Source organism: Macrobrachium rosenbergii, chromosome 12 (assembly GCF_040412425.1).
Source record: "Macrobrachium rosenbergii isolate ZJJX-2024 chromosome 12, ASM4041242v1, whole genome shotgun sequence".
Classification (NCBI taxonomy): domain Eukaryota; kingdom Metazoa; phylum Arthropoda; class Malacostraca; order Decapoda; family Palaemonidae; genus Macrobrachium; species Macrobrachium rosenbergii.
In genome coordinates, this window is record NC_089752.1 from 111,069,353 (window position 1) to 111,081,852 (window position 12,500).

General features: G+C 39.9%; 1 protein-coding gene across 5 annotated transcripts in view; it reads left to right on the forward strand.

Annotated features, from left to right (window-relative positions):
* The window catches only part of foxo (forkhead box, sub-group O), a 580,500-nt gene that overhangs the window by 128,028 nt on the left and 439,972 nt on the right, over positions 1-12,500 (forward strand). The window contains exon 1 of one of the 5 annotated variants that reach the window (XM_067112737.1): positions 12,019-12,054. The exons of the other annotated variants lie outside the window; for them this stretch is intronic. The gene's annotated coding sequence lies outside the window, so the exon portion shown is untranslated. Of the gene's footprint in view, positions 1-12,018; positions 12,055-12,500 lie in introns of those variants that run through there. 5 annotated transcript variants of the gene reach the window in all.

The window sequence follows — 12,500 nt, forward strand, 5'->3', positions numbered from 1 at the left end:
ATTCGGAGTACTAGCGCTCGCTGCATAAATCTTAATGCTCCATAAATTCAGAATTCAGATAACCATTAATTTCGTCTTTGATGAAGTGTTTATCCATATCCTGGCGATATTTCTTTTTTGCTTATCTCCCGTTATGTAGGTAGTCCTCGTTTAGGTTTTTCTTCAGGAAATATTTTATTTTATTTCTCTGATTTTCTTTTTATTCTTAATGAATTTTACTACTTCTGTAATATGCAGTCCTTGTTTTCTTTTCATTTTGGCATGTTTCCTCTATGTTTATCTTTATCCTCCCTGTCCTGTACAACCTTTCTATCTTTTTCTATAGCTCTTATTGTTACTACTGCTCATAAGTTAGCTCTGTATTAGCTCATACTTCAAATGTCGATATTCTTTTTTACCATTCTCAATCCCTGCTTTGTTTTTTGGCACGTCTCTACTTGGTTTGTATCTGTGCTTTGCTGTTCGATGAGTTCACCCGTTACAAATAAATTCTGTCATCACCAGTTTTTTTTTTTTTTTTTTTTTACTGCCGACACATGTATTGAGAATTAAGTGCTTTAAGTTTCCCCTCTTATCATAAATTTCTGCGCTCGGATCTCTCTTCGTCTAAGCATAAGCAGCCTGTTGGATGTCCATAGCGGAAGGTAAATGACCTTTGATTGTCCTATAAAAAAAAATTATAGTGATAAGTTTTGTAGAGTATTTATGTGAGAGATTGAAGACAATGACCCCAGAAAAACGTTCGTTGCCTGCTTCAAATCCTTCACACATTTTTATTTTTTTTTTCGTTTATCTAATCTTTATGTCATTGTGATTTTTTTTTTATAGCTTTAGCAGTAGAGTAATTTTCAAAATGCTTACTTCGCATGACAGCTTCTGTGCTGAGGCATTGCTATGCCAATTAGAATTATGTATTTTTGAATGTAGTGAAGTCTTTGTTTATTTATTACCTTATTTATAGTATTGGTACAAAATGATGTACCACATTTTTGTGTCAAGACACCAGTAATATTATTCATATGCTCCCTATTTGTTTTTGCAATACCGAATATAAGTCTCCACCTGTGATCTTTGTATATATATTTCACTCAAGGTACCAAGACGTCGCTTTGGGAAAGATGTTAAAAGTTTTGATTTCGTGCTGATACTTTTATAGATTAGATATTTACTTGAGTGCGTAGTTTATGCAAATGATAAGCATGATGTGTGTAGATCAAGGGTGTCCATGGTATATACTCCTGCAGAAAAAGCTGCGAAATGTCATCTGTCAGTTATAAAAGTGACAGGTGATAGAAGAAGAAGAAGAAGAAGAAGAAGAACCCTCTGTTTTGTTTCTTGAAAGTTCGTTGCATGGAACACCTTTGCAGTGGATGGAGTAAAAGTAAGAAAGAAAGAATTCAACAAAGAAAGAAAAAGCATGGGCTAAGCACACGCAGAATTGGAGGAATAAACAAGTTAGAATTTAAACCTGTTTGTGAATGCCTTCCGGAGAATACCTGGTTTATTAGTTTCCATTTTTTTTTAAAGCCACATTGCTTGTGCATTAAGTCTGAAGAGTTATAAAGATCTTATTTGTTCATTCTCTCTCTCTCTCTCTCTCTCTCTCTGTAAGTCTTTATATATGTGTATACAGTACGTGGCCACGAAGAAAATTAAGCAGTGGAGTGCAAGATCTTTTGCCTTCATTCCAAGGCAGATTCAGAGTTGAAAGATCTTGCATTCTACTTTTTCGCTTTTTTTTTATGGCCATATGCTGTTTACATACACTATAAATAGAGCATATTTGTACTCAATATGATATATTTCGCGTCACGTTATCCCCATTATAGGGATTACATATATATGTATATAATATATATGTGTATATAAATATATACAATATGTATGTTTATGTTGGAAGGATTCGACGAGTTTCTACAAAATATATATTTTATGATTTTTCGAATACCCCAGCCAGCTTATTTGTTTATTCTTCATGCAATTGACTAAATGTGTAGCCTTTTTGTTTGTGTTCACGTCTCGACTTTTTTTTTTTTTTTTTTTTTTTTTTTTTCTCTTCGTCCCTCCTTCACCGTCTTATCTCGTACGTGCTTGTCTTATGCGATTAAGTGATGTCAGTTACACTATGAATCATTTTTTTCTAAACATTTTCCATTTTTTTTATTTATTTTTTCATTTTTGTTTCGTTTCGTTAAATCCATGTCCCTTGTAAGGTGCAACAAGTCTTGAGTAAAAAAAAAAGGAAAAAGAAATATGAGTTGAAGAAAAGTGACATAATTCGTTTTTATAAAAGTTTCTTGATGTCCTTAAAAAGTTCTGTAAGCGCAGCGAGACATAACTAAACGGCCCCACAAATTGCTCCAACATTAAGCTCTCAGACAATTTATATCTTCTACATGACCCAGGGTTAAGGGTGAGGGAGTGGTACTGAGAGGGAGCGGTCGTTTGAGGGGACGGAGGAGGAGGGGGAGGGAAAGATGGAGAGAGAAGTGTTGAGAGAGAGAGAGAGAGAGAGAGAGAGAGATGTAGTGAATATACTCCAGTGACGTAAGTATATTGACGAAACGTAAATATTAATTGCGTGTTAGAGAGCAGAGGTTTGGCTGACGAACTCATTTACAATATTAGGTTATTAAAAGATAAAAATTCGTGAGAGAGAGAGAGAGAGAGAGAGAGAGAGAGAGAGAGAGAGAGAGAGAGAGAGAGTGGGGAAGAAAGTTCAAGTTTTCCTGAGGAAAACTGCAGTGAATAACCAATAAGCAAATGATCAGAAGTGAGCAGGAGGAGGAGGAGGAATGAATGGGCCGGGGGAGAGAGAATGTGCAAGAAGGGCGTTAATGATAAGGATTACGAGTCGGTGGAAAGGAGGAGAGTCGGGTCGACGGATAGATAGACTGCCAAGGGGACGCCAGGAGATGATAATATTTTCAAGGGAGAGTACTGGGTGGAAAGAATGTGTGTGTGGGGGGGGGGTGGGGGCGTGTGGGTGGGGTGTGGGTTAGAGGATGGGTCGAGACTCGCCTTGCCCCACAGAGAGAGAGAGAGAGAGAGAGAGAGGGGAGGAGGGGGATATACTCCAATGGCGTAAGTATATTAACATGCAGCTGAAGTTTGGCTGATAAACTCATTTATTAGAATATTAAAAGATAAAATTCGTAATACACACAGAGAGAGAGAGAGAGAGAGAGAGAGAGAGAGAGAGAGAGAGAGAGAGAGAGAGAGAGAGAGGGAATGAATGGGTGGAACAAAAAAAAAAAAAGCTTGGGCGGAGGCAGAAATGGCAGGTCAAGCTAGACTGACCGGTTTGAAAGATATGAAAATAAAGAAATATTAGAAGGAATGATCAAGGTTAGATGTGCTCGCGCTCGCGTGTGTTTGAGAGAGAGAGAGAGAGAGAGAGAGAGTTTTTTTGTGAGAATTGCTGATTAGGAATGACGCCGGAGAGAATCTTGTGTGACGCCAGACACGATGGACGAATATTATTTCCAAGGATATGATGATGCTTTGTTGTCAGGAGGGAGAGTCCGATTTCGTTTAAATCAGTTGCAGTTGAATCTCTCTCTCTCTCTCTCTCTCTCTCTCTCTCTCTCTCTCTCTCTCTCTCTCTCTCTCTCTCTCTCTCTGGCATGTTCTTTGTGTGCGTATGCACTGTATATGATTATCTTCAAGAATTGTGTTGGTGTATTTTGTCACTGCAGAAATGCTCTTTGTTTTTGTTCATTTCAGTTTTTTTAAATTGTGAAAACGGTATGCATTCTGTTATAACTGAATTTTGAGCCACCCCTGAGGAACAAATTTGGTTTAAATTACATTACACCAAGGCTAAGACTAATGGTATTTTTAAAAAAATACATTTGTTTTCTCTCAGATTTCACTTCATCGTTGTGTTCTGTTAAATATCAGATGAATAAAGAAACAAACACATACATACACACACACACATATAAATAAAGAAAATCTACGAAGGAAAGAGAAACACTGGAGTGCTGCGAGGCCTTTCGACTGTCGTCCTTCTGCTAAGTAAAGGACGACAGTCGAAAAACCTCTGCAGCACTCCAGTGCTTATCTTTCCTTCGTGGATTTTGTCTTTATTTATATATTCATCGCGTTCCATATTTTCGTGATTCAGTTATGCACACACACATACATATATATGTATATATATAATGTATATTATATATACATATATATATGTGTGTGCACTATGACTGCGGACCTATTTGCAATATGATATAATTTTTCTACCAATTTACCATCGACAACAATTCTTCCCAGTTATTTAGCAGAATATCTTGGATTTGTTGATAGAACGCAGCCTTTCTTTGTGGTGGGAAACACTGAATAAGGTGGCACGGCTTTGATAGTGATTTATAGAAAGCGTCTGAAGATTAATAAGTTAACTGGAATTAATTTCCGCGGGTCTTTATTTACCGATCCCCGAGGGACCCCAGAGTGGAATTTGGCGAGTGATTTATTCACGCTAATTGCATTGTGTTCAGGATGGCACATGAATATTAAAAGAAAAAAGGATAAATGATATTTCGGGAAAAATTATTCTTTCATAATCTTTTTTAGTCTCGGCTGTGAAGCCTTGACCTCACCGCTGACACAAAATCTCCTTTGTTGAGCTGAGAACATATTTAGGATGATTAATGAGACTTGCATTGCGGTAAAAAATATATATATATATATTTTTTTTCTCTCTTCCTCAACCGCGGTCTGTTTAGGGGACTATGCATCGCTTCTCGGCGATTTCAAGTTTCTTCTTTTATAATTTCTGGGGTGAACCCACAAGTGTGATCAGGATTCAGTCGTGTGTTTTTTAAAAGCTGATGATATGGAATTAGCAGTGCGCAATTACACTGACTGTATTTATATCGGAGTTATTAAGAATAGTTTATGTCGCTATCGGGTGCATCACAGATTTCTCGCATTTAATCCATATTTTTAGACTGGTATCACCATTGCCGATATATTATCTATTTAGATATAGTTGCGTTCAGGTGATAGTCTTAGAGGATACAGAACGGAAATACACAATTAACTTTTGAGTTTGATATTTTAGTGATTTTGTAAAGAGAGTTTTTGTCCCAAAAATCGTTGGAGGAATGGTTTACAGATGAAGCCTTATAATATAAGATTTAGGCTTCATAGCATGTCAGCATTGATGAACACTGTGCTGGACGAGTTTAAAAATTGTGATGTAATTTTTTTTTTTATTACTTTCAGAGAAAATCAGTTAAATCAGTTCAACACTCACTTACTCTTCTTCTTCTACTACTACTACTACTACTACTACTACTACTACTATTTTTATTATTATTATTGTTGTTGTTGTTGTTGTACACCGTGCTGCTGATAATGCTGGAAATTATTGCAACAATAATAATTGCAGATGACAGAAACAGTCATGATGACACTGTCCCTTAATACGGATTGTGAAGGGTAGCGAAGAAAATAGAATGACGCAAGTTAGTTGCGTTCTGTAACCTGTAATTTTTTTTAAATACAGTCAGATTTTGTCAAGATTTTTCCTTTTCTCACAAAGTGAATTTTTGAGACCCCGGTGCGATGCGACTTCGAATAAAAATCGGAATTCGCTCACGAGTCTTATTATCATGGAAGAAAGTGGCTCGATATCACACAAGGGAGATGTAGAAAAAAAAAATGATTGTTTAGATGAAGATATAAATATATGTTTGTTTGAAAGCTTTGATTGAATTTTCGGAAAATAGAAGAGCCTCTGAAATAAAAACTAAAAAATGACAAATCACTGTGAAATTACAATAGAACGAAAAAGTACACAGTGCCTAACAATAGCAAGATAAAAATAACAAGACAAATTTTTGAACAAATAGGCTACAAGTCCACCACCACCCCTCCACTCCCCGCTCCATCCTCCCCTTCCTCCTACAACCCCCTTCCTCCTACAACCCCCTCCTCATCCTCCCCCTCCTCCTCCCCCCAACAACAACAACGGAAAAAAAAGAGAAAGAACGAGAGAAAGAGAACAAAAAATGTATCGAACCGGACGAGTTGAAAATATAATGGAAACAAAGCTTTAAAAAAAAGGTGTAAAGGGGGAGGGGGGGAGGGGTAAGGGGGTGGCCATACGAAGACCAATGAAGAGTGGGCTAATTCTTTCTGTTTGGCTGGAAATCACTTATATTGATTTTATTTATTTATTTGTTTACCAAATTTGGGGCACGCACCTTTGTGAATCACGGCTATCAATTAGTGTATGGGGATTTTATTAAACAGAGATGCGTCGCATTTAATCAATGCCTTTTATGTCTTTTATGGATTTTTTTTATTCGATTTGATATTTCACATTTCACCGGATTTTTTTTTCATCTATTTTTCGTTGTAGAATTCATCTGGTAAGTTTCTTTATAAAAATATTTATTTATCTACATTTATTTATTTATTTATTTATTTATTTATGTCGTTTAGAGTATTCGTTTAAAACAAGACATCAGTCGATGGCGGGTTAAGGAATAAAAACTGATTACAGAAAGAAGGAGGTTGTGTTGATGGAGACAGCAAGTATTACATATGTATTGGAGACCAAGGAGAAACGAGTTATGCAGATGGAAGAAGGAAATGAATGGAGGAATAAGAAAAAAAGGTAAACAAAGAAATCTTCCAAGACCTCCCCTCCCACCATTCACCTCTCTCTCTCTCTCTCTCTCTCTCTCTCTCTCTCTCTCTCTCTCTCTCTCTCTCTCTCGCGAATTTTGCAACAGGTCATGCAAGGGTCAGTGTTTTACCCTCCCATCTTCGTATGTGATCTGTTCCCTCCCTTCCCCCTCCTCCTCCTCCTCCCATCTCATTGATTCTCCCAAGGGTTCGGGGGTTGGAGAGGAGGAGGAGGAGGAGGAGGAGGAGAAGTGCAGATGAATGGGATGGGTAAAGGAAGGGTGAGGCATTTTCTCAGACTTGGGAGGAGGAAATGGAGGTGAGGGGGAATGCCGTAACGAAAGGTTCGGTCTTTCAGATGATACACAGTGTTTGTGTGTGTGTGTGTGTGTGTGATGTGAAAGAGAGAGAGAGAGAGAGAGATTAGAGTAACTATTTTTTTCTTCACGTAACTGTAACAACGACCACAGCAAGAATGTCTTTTATATTTGCAGTTACTTCCAAAAGAGAGAGAGAGAGAGAGAGATTAACTATTTTTGTCTCAACACAACTGTAGAAAGGAATACAGCAAGAATGTGTGTTATATTTGCAGCACCTTCCAAAAGTAAAAAAGAAAGAAATATAAAGTTACGAAAAAAAAAAGCGACGCCGAACACAATTTGCGAATCGCTCATTTTCGACGTCTCGGCGCCAGTGTGAGTGAGTGCGTGCGTAGTGCAGACTGGAGGAGGAGGGGTGCGGAAAGCAAGTTTTAGGAAGGACCACTCCTCCCCCCTCCCCTCCCCTCCCCTCCCTGTGGGTCTCCTTGCTCTCCCCATCTATCATCACCCCCTATCTCCCTTCAAAAGGAGCAAGGGCACGGCTCCTCGTACCTATTCTCTTGTCTCTTTACTTCCCTCTACCTGTTCTCTAGTCTCTTTACTTCCCTCTACCTGTTCTCGTGTCTCTTTACTTCCCTCTGCCTGTTCTCGTGTCTCTTTACTTCCCTCTGCCTGTTCTCGTGTCTCTTTACTTCCCTCTGCCTGTTCTCGTGTCTCTTTACTTCCCTCTGCCTGTTCTCGTGTCTCTTTACTTCCCTCTACCTGTTCTCGTGCCTCTTTACTTCCCTCTACCTGTTCTCGTGTCTCTTTACTTCCCTCTACCTGTTCTCGTGTCTCTTTACTTCCCTCTGCCTGTTCTCGTGTCTCTTTACTTCCCTCTACCTGTTCTCGTGCCTCTTTACTTCCCTCTGCCTATTCTCGTGTCTCTTTACTTCCCTCTGCCTGTTCTCGTGCCTCTTTACTTCCCTCTGCCTATTCTCGTGTCTCTTTACTTCCCTCTGCCTGTTCTCGTGCCTCTTTACTTCCCTCTGCCTGTTCTCATGTCTCTTTACTTCCCTCTGCCTGTTCTCGTGTCTCTTTACTTCCCTCTGCCTGTTCTCGTGTCTCTTTACTTCCCTCTGCCTGTTCTCGTGTCTCTTTACTTCCCTCTGCCTGTTCTCGTGCCTCTTTACTTCCCTCTGCCTGTTCTCGTGTCTCTTTACTTCCCTCTGCCTGTTCTCGTGTCTCTTTACTTCCCTCTGCCTGTTCTCGTGTCTCTTTACTTCCCTCTACCTGTTCTCGTGTCTCTTTACTTCCCTCTACCTATTCTCGTGTCTCTTTACTTCCCTCTACCTGTTCTCGTGCCTCTTTACTTCCCTCTGCCTGTTCTCTTGTCTCTTTACTTCCCTCTGCCTGTTCTCCTCTTTACTTCCCTCTGCCTGTTCTCGTGTCTCTTTACTTCCCTCTGCCTGTTCTCGTGCCTCTTTACTTCCCTCTGCCTGTTCTCGTGTCTCTTTACTTCCCTCTACCTGTTCTCTTGTCTCTTTACTCTACCTATTCTCCTGTCTCTTTACTTCCCTCTGCCTGTTCTCTAGTCTCTTCACTTCCCTCTGTTCTCTGTCTCTTCACTTCCCTCTACCTGTTCTCTAGTCTCTTTACTTCCCTCTGCCTGTTCTCGTGTCTCTTTACTTCCCTGTACCTGTTCTCGTGTCTCTATACTTCCCTCTACTTATTCTCTTGTCTCTTTACTTCCCTCTGCCTGTTCTCTTGTCTCTTTACTTCCCTCTACCTATTCTCTTGTCTCTTTACTTCCCTCTACCTGTTCTCGTGTCTCTTTACTTCCCTCTCTACTTATTCTCTTGTCTCTTTACTTCCCTCTGCCTGTTCTCGTGTCTCTTTACTTCCCTCTGCCTGTTCTCTAGTCTCTTTACTTCCCTCTACCTGTTCTCGTGTCTCTTTACTTCCCTGTACCTGTTCTCGTGTCTCTTTACTTCCCTCTACTTATTCTCTTGTCTCTTTACTTCCCTCTGCCTGTTCTCGTGTCTCTTTACTTCCCTCTGCCTGTTCTCGTGTCTCTTTACTTCCCTCTGCCTGTTCTCGTGTCTCTTTACTTCCCTCTGCCTGTTCTCGTGTCTCTTTACTTCCCTCTACCTGTTCTCGTGCCTCTTTACTTCCCTCTACCTGTTCTCGTGCCTCTTTACTTCCCTCTACCTGTTCTCATGTCTCTTTACTTCCCTCTACCTATTCTCTTGTCTCTTCCCTCTACCTATTCTCCTGTCTCTTTACTTCCCTCTACCTGTTCTCTAGTCTCTTCACTTCCCTCTACCTGTTCTCTAGTCTCTTCACTTCCCTCTACCTGTTCTCTAGTCTCTTTACTTCCCTCTACCTGTTCTCGTGTCTCTTTACTTCCCTGTACCTGTTCTCGTGTCTCTATACTTCCCTCTACTTATTCTCTTGTCTCTTTACTTCCCTCTGCCTGTTCTCTTGTCTCTTTACTTCCCTCTACCTATTCTCTTGTCTCTTTACTTCCCTCTACCTATTCTCTTGTCTCTTTACTTCCCTCTACCTATTCTCTTGTCTCTTTACTTCCCTCTACCTATTCTCTTGTCTCTTTACTTCCCTCTACCTATTCTCTTGTCTCGTTACTTCCCTCTACCTGTTCTCTAGTCTCTTTACTTCCCTCTACCTGTTCTCTAGTCTCTTTACTTCCCTCTACCTATTCTCTTGTCTCTTTACTTCCCTCTCCTATTCTCTTATCTCCTTAGTTCCCTCAACCTATTCTCTTGTCTCTTTACTTCCCTCTACCTATCCCCTATCTCTTTACTTCCTTCTATCATTGCTCACCACCATCTTACTCCTCCACCCTGTCTGTCTTTCTGTCCCTCCTTGCGGGGGGGAGGGGGGGTGGCTTAAGAAGTCTGGCTGGCTGGCTGGGGTCCAAACGGTTGGGACTTGGGCGGGCAGAGGTGTGACCGCCCGAGCAAAGGTGTGACCGGATGTCCATTCAGGGTTTGTTGCATACTGGAGGCCGGGCCCTAGGGTCACCAAGGCGCGCCCTCGCCGTCTCTCTCCTTACCTCTCTCTCTCTCTCTCTCTCTCTCTCTCTCTCTCTCTCTCTCTCTGTGATTGTGTATTTTAATGAGGTCTTTGATCATGATTGATATATATATTCAAGACGATCTTCAGAATTAACTCGAATTCCTTTTTTGCCTCTGGAGGAAGAGTTACGAGCGCTCCTACTTCATCGTCTCAGAATGATTGTCATTTTGCATGATGGACGATCACCGGCGTTTTGTAATGCGCCTCTTTATTAGTGTGACTGCAGAGAAATTTATGTGCCCGTAAAATCCATCGCGGCCGAAGAAAGATAAAACGCCAGAGATTGATTGTTTGATGTTGAAGTGTGATGGATGGACATTGTCTTCTTTCTGTCTCCGCGAGAAAATTGAATAAAAGAAGTGCTGCAAGTCGAAGAAGGTTTTTCAACGAAGGAAAGGCCGAAGGAATTGGTGGTGGTGTGTATCAAGATCCACACGCACACACACACACACACGCATTGTCGAATTGTTGAATTGTCCTCCAAAGTGCGTAGTTCATGAGGCTGTTGATGGTAGTGGGTATGATACTGCGTTTTCTTATGGAGTGCGAGACACTCGTAAACTGAAAAAAGCAAAAAAGATTTAAAAAAACTGGATGTTGCATTAGGTCTTCCTTATGTGTGTGTCCGTCGTATCGTTTGCTTAAAGGCTGACGGTGGTGAGTGTGTACACGAGTTAGGTGGAAACTGAAAGGGCGAATTAGTTTTGTCGAGTTATTGCGATAAATTGGGAATGTGTAGAATTTTGTCATTATTATTTTGGGGATGAATATTTTTGTAGTAAAGGATTTCCATTCATGCGTCGGCTAATCCGGGTAACATACATTATAGTAATAGCTTTATTAAAATCATTTATTATAATCAAATTTCCAATACTAGATCTTTTTTGGCCGTTGATTTTGGACAGAGCTGGACCTGAGGGTGCGTTCTCTCTCTCTCTCTCTCTCTCTCTCTCTCTCTCTCTCTCACACACAGTAGTTTAGTTCTCTCTGAATGTTAAGTGAATGTTACCAATCACCTCTGTAATTTGTAACAGTTCTATTTAAAGCATGAAGAGACCACCAAAAGCAGTCTTTTGTGAACTATCGACGTGTGTCAGAGAAAGTGCAAAAAGCTGAACAGCGCTCGATTAGTACCGCTTGTTATCTTGTTCGAGGCGTTTTTTACTGCTTGGCAATCTTGCTTTCGAGACTTCATTCAGTTTGCGAGTAGATTTTTTTTTATTGTATTTTAATGTATTAGTCTGGCTATAAGAAAAGTCAGTTACCCTCCGAGAGTACTAGGAATCTGCCTTTGGTTTACCTTTCAAACTCGTCTGTACAACACAGTGCTGTAGACAGTGTTTTGCGGGTAATCTGAATAAAGTACATGTTGGTTAATGTGTATGTTTAAAAAGGAAAAATTACTGGTCTTTGTTTAAAGTTGTATGTAATCGTAATCTCTCTCTCTCTCTCTCTCTCTCTCTCTCTCTCTCTCTCTCTCTCTCTCTCTCTCTCTCTCTCTCTCGCCGTGGCATCAAAGCGTCCTCCAGTGATCTCAGATATGATGTAATGTGAGAGTAATATAGGCTTATATACCCAGCGCCGGAAAACCAGGTTGATAAAAGATACCTTGCGACACCTTCTCTTTTCCGAGAGAGAGAGAGAGAGAGAGAGAGAGAGAGAGAGAGAGAGAGAGAGAGAGAGAGAGAGAGAGAATTTTAGTATGGTTGTTACTATAGCGATCATCATCGTTATTTTCTTGCGATAATCGCTATAAATCCTCAATCTTTCATTATTCAGCAAGTTCTTGCCGCTTTTGCAGTGTCATTCTCCGACGAGTTTTTCTTGCAACTGTGTCGACGAGTGTTGATAAGCGAGTCATGTTAATGGATACCCTTGCCTTCATTATTTATGCTAACGAGATTTTTTCTCTCTTGGGTATGTTCCATTCATTTTGTGTTCTTATGCTGTGTTTTTTTTCTCTTTCTTTCCAATAGGTAAGCCGTGTCGATTTTCATTGCGCAATCTGCAACATGATGTAAGTAGGTGATTATTATTATTATTATTATTATTATTATTATTATTATTATTATTATTATTTTAACGTTCTCTTCCGACGTTATGTTTTATACGAACTTAGGAACCTGTAACATTCAATCAATGGCTTGTGTACATCCTAATCTCTCATTTCTGTTGTAGCCTAATGACTGGTATATTTCGATTGTTCATATTATACATAACCTTGCCTCTGTTTCTAGTTATTCATTTTGGAAATGTCTCTTCATTAATCTCAAACGCTGGTTTCAAATTAGGAGTAAAATCTTGCTGATAATCTCGATGTAGACTAGAAGTAGATATGGTATGTCTCTTAGAGTAATGGGCCGATTGGGTGAAAAACTCTTTTAAGAAAGACACAATAATAGATTGAAAGGAGAAAATATATGAGAATGAAGGACACACACAAACACAATCAAAGTCAAAGTT